This window comes from Seriola lalandi, unplaced genomic scaffold (assembly GCF_002814215.2).
Source record: "Seriola lalandi dorsalis isolate HSWRI2012SDOR001 ecotype SW California unplaced genomic scaffold, Sedor1 jcf7180002054901, whole genome shotgun sequence".
NCBI classification, from domain to species: Eukaryota; Metazoa; Chordata; class Actinopteri; order Carangiformes; family Carangidae; genus Seriola; species Seriola lalandi.
The window spans coordinates 171,434-175,904 of record NW_019525453.1 but is presented as its reverse complement, the minus strand read 5'-3'; the positions used below and the strand labels follow the sequence as shown (position 1 = coordinate 175,904).

General features: G+C 39.9%; 1 protein-coding gene across 5 annotated transcripts in view; it reads right to left on the bottom strand.

The window, feature by feature from the left end:
* Window positions 1–2,544, bottom strand: part of LOC111672649 (uncharacterized) — a 44,387-nt gene extending 41,843 nt beyond the window's left edge. For all 5 annotated transcript variants that reach the window (XR_015436079.1, XR_015436082.1, XR_015436084.1 and 2 more), the window contains exon 1: window positions 2,410–2,544. The gene's annotated coding sequence lies outside the window, so the exon portion shown is untranslated. The remainder of the gene's footprint in view (window positions 1–2,409) is intronic.
* Window positions 2,545–4,471: the final 1,927 nt, after the last annotated feature.

Sequence of the window (4,471 nt, the reverse complement as noted above, 5' to 3'; positions counted from 1 at the left end):
TTTTCTTCACTTTTCTTTTTTGATTTGCTGATCATTTTGGCTGTGTTACAGCTGAAGGTATGGATTTCTGCAAGAAAGTGTCTTTTTGTTTTTGTTTTTTTACATATTTTTAAAATCTAATGTCAGTTACTGTTACAGGTCTATTATACACTGGTAACACATTTTGTACCCTCTGTGGTTCCTCACGTCCAAAAAAGGACACACAAAGAAAATGCTATAAAATCATCATATATCAATATTTTCTTCTGCTTTTTTTGCATACATCTCTTAAACCACTTCAGTTCTGCTCAAACCTACCAAATGTTTATTAGTTTTCAGGATTTTAACCCTTTAAATGCCAGTTTGAAGACATGTTGCCTCTTGTTTTATTAAAAAAAAAACAACACAGAATATGAGATATTTCCCACATAATACATGGTGGAGGGATGTGACATTGTTTTATATCAGAGTCTTTTATATCAAGACATTTCTCAAAACCAGAATATGATCAGGATGACTTTTGAACACTGGAAATAAATCATGTACTCATCCCGGCAGTAGCCCCCGTGGCACTCAAAATTTCCCTGGAATTTTCTAGTTATTATTTGTCTGCCACGACTCAAATTGCTGTGAGCTGGAATGAGCCAGAAACATGAAACTTGGTCCAATGACTGGAAATTATGTGCATTACCATTACCTAAAAAAGCCAATTGGACCGCTAAAGTCCACCTAGATAGATTTTGGGCTAATTTGCATAATTTGAAAAATGAATGAATGAAGATAGCAACACCAAATTTGATATACAGTCTTAGGGGACAAAACTACAAATTTCTATACGAGCAAGATCGGATGAAAAACATGGTCGTCATCAACAAAAATATCTTAAAAAGCGGGGCTTACCAAATATCGGCCATAACTCATTAAACCTTTGTCCTGTCATCAGAAAACTTGGTAGATATCTACAGGCCATGATACGGGATAGGCCTACCAGAGCATTTTAAGCCTGACCACTAGGAGGCACCACAAATACCAAAAATGTGTACCTCAAAACTTGGTGAACTGGATTTCACCCAATTTGGTACATGTTCTGGGGGTAAGTATTAACCAAAATCTGATGTGCCATATTGATTGGTCAAAGTGGGCAGGGCCTATTCATCAATATCTGGCATATTAACCCTTTGCTCAATTTGCAGAGAGAAAATTGGTAACATAACGACAATTGATGTGTAAATGCTGCACAAAAAATATGATCCCATTCCACCATATGCTTGCAGCATTTAATTCGTGCCACGGGTGCTCAGCTCCGAGGCACTCCTCTGCAGCTAGAATAGCTGAGAGGAGCCCCGAGGCATCTATTAATATTCCTCAGACTTATTATTATTCTTCTGCAAAATTTTCTCTCTCCAAAACACAACTTTTAACTCGAGCTCACAGCCAGTCGGATTCTCTCTGCACCACCGCTGTCTTTTCCCAAGTCCTAGGATTTTTAGTAGGGTTTTTTTTTTAATCCAACTTTATTAATAACACAAGGACGATTTAGCCTACCTACTCCTTTTATTTATTTTTTTTTAAACAACAAACACAAAACAAACGGGATTGAAATGTTGAAACAAGGCAACATGAAAGAAATATACAAATAAAAAGAGTTGAGACATTCAATGAAAATAAGCAAATGAGTAGGGACCAAAGTAAATTATATTCAGACATAACAAGGCTATACAGAGTTTTGACGTTAATATATATATTTGTTAAGGAGAGAAATTGACTTTTAGTGCAATGAGCAGCTGAAATAGCATTTAGATTGTTATGATGTTGATAAAGATGATATGCTTGCTCATCATGACGACGCCTAGAAGGATTTGACAAAAAATAAATCTTTATTTATGAATTTTAGGGTTTAGTTGATGATACCAGGATTTCCAGAAGTTTCACAAACATAAAACAGGTGAGGCCATGGTGAAACTACAATGTTGCGTCACTTTGAATGCTGCTGCTGCTGCATGGAATAGAGGGGCGGCATTTTCTCCTATCCTTTGGAGAAGGAGGGTCCAGTGTATCCTATACTAAAGGAGATACAATAAGCAGCATTGAAGCTCCTTTCCTTATCACAGAGTATTCGACCAGCTCTTATCGTGGATGCCGCTTAGACACTTACGGGTCATTTCACGAGTTAGGAACCTTCCTAAGCAAAAAATACTTTTCGACCGCAGCCCTGAAACCGGGACTCTGCGCTTCATAGTTATGTGTCCCGCTAGAAGTTTGGAAGACTCCGCCTATGTTTAGTGAAGTATTTTGGATATATAAACATTTGTTTTAATTAATTTAATTAAGGAAATGCGTGAGGCGCAGTTCACTGTCTTTAGATAAATCTGGAATCCGCCATGAATACAATGTGATCGAAGAGGACTAAACAAACGGAGGCTTACTCACCTAAAGTGGGCTGAACAATCTCCCTCGTCCTCTCCTCTTTTCACTTGCGAAGAACACACGGTTTCGCTAAAAGTGTGTTTTATGAAGGTAGTCACAGCTCTGAACGACGAGACAGCTCAGCAGCTCTCAGGAAATTATAACGAAGAGTAATGCGCGGGGGGGGGGGCTTCTTCTTCTTCGGTGTTAATTGGCGTTTGTCAAACCATCTTGTAGGCGTACTACCGCCACTGACTGGAGTGGGGTGTGGATCAGCAGATTTTGCAGGAAAAAAAGTCCAATCCAATGTTTTGAGGTTTGATTCTGCTGATGACATGTAAGCTATACTTTCATACTCCAACACAGATCTCATGAGTGTCCTGTATATCATTAGATGAGACACTCCAGTTGCTCCCCATTCCTGTCCTGATAAACATCAAAGTAGGTTGATGACCTTTTTACATTTGTTCTTAACTTTATCCAGATGAACCTTCCATGTTAGCTTTTCATCAAACCAGACTCCAAAAAATCTAATAGCTTTCACTTGCTCAAGATATTGCTCATAAAGTTTTAAGGAGATGAGTGCTTATTGATGTGGCCTTGAGAAAGAAATTACCTGTGTTTTTGCCTCAGTTTAAAACCCACAGTTAACTGCCCATTAAGGGGATTTCTTCTTCTGATGTTGTTTAATGGTGGTTGGCAAAAAACTTTTAGGTGCATTACCTCCACCTTTTGAGATTAGCTTGGCATTACGAAGCACATCTAACCAACCTTAAGCACCAATGGTCATATCTCCATGACACTATTTCTTTGCTGCTTGTTGCAATTCATATTCATTCATTCATTTTCTACCGCTTATCCTCTAGTAGGGTCGCGGGGTGGCTGGAGCCTATCCCAGCATCTTTTCGGGTGAGAGGCGGGGTACGCCCTGGACAGGTCGCCAGTCCATCGCAGGGCAAACACATAGAGACAGACAACCATTCACACTCACAGCCACACCTATGGTCAATTTAGAGTATCCAATTAGCCTAGTCCCCATTTTGCATGTCTTTGGACTGTGGGAGGAAGCCGGAGTACCCGGGGAAAACCCACAGTTGCACGGGGAGAACATGCAAAATATTATGCTTTGTTATCCCCCACTCCTTTTGTCACCTGCCATGCATCCCTCCCATTGCCCTGTGCTGACAATAGGAGACATTTCCATCAAACTCATCTATCAGAGCTCTGTCTGGCTCACACTGGGTGATGAACCTCAATATCTGACAGGAGCTGTGGTCAGAGAGAAAAGGGCATGAACAGAGTTGAGGGTGCATGATGAGCATGGATAGTCACATTGTGACAGGGACAAAAGTGTGTGTGTGCTTGAGTCTTCAGTTCTATCAAAATGAAACAAAACTTTTCTTCCCACTTGATTTTTACTGTGAATGTATCAGGTTATACACCTGACACACCCTCCAAACCCAAGGGTGCTGTTTATCAAATCCCTATAAAAGCCATCTGTTGAATCAGAGATCATGTCATATTTCAAACAGCAAACTTAGCTTGTTGCCTCAAATTGATGAAGTTTATGTGTATCTCTTTGTTCACATATTTCTCATTGTACTGAGTGATGCAACCTTCATCCTCCTTCAGTTGGGTGTGGCAACTTCTGCCACTGGTCAGGAAAACATGGCACCACACCAGCACAGATTGAAACATGTACTTGCAACCAACCATTTTCAAAAACTATGCTTACTTAAAATTAAGAACCAGTGGATTTCTATCATCCACCAACCTTTTCTTTTTCCATAGCAACTAAGGAGATAGCCATTCCCATTCAGGGACTTAAAGTGAAATGGCAAGATTTTAACTATATTCATCACGATTAGCATTCGTTCTCTTTAAGTTGAATCATATCGTCATGAGACATTTTGAGGTGTTATATGAAATTTTAAGGTTGTAAAGAAGATAAATTTGATATGTTGGGACTCAGTCATTCAATAGACCAAATGTTTCTTTGCTCCACTGGACAAAGGAATTCACACCCCACAGTTCCTCACGGTTCACACCTGGGGATGACCCTTCCCCCCCATGGACCCCACTGGCC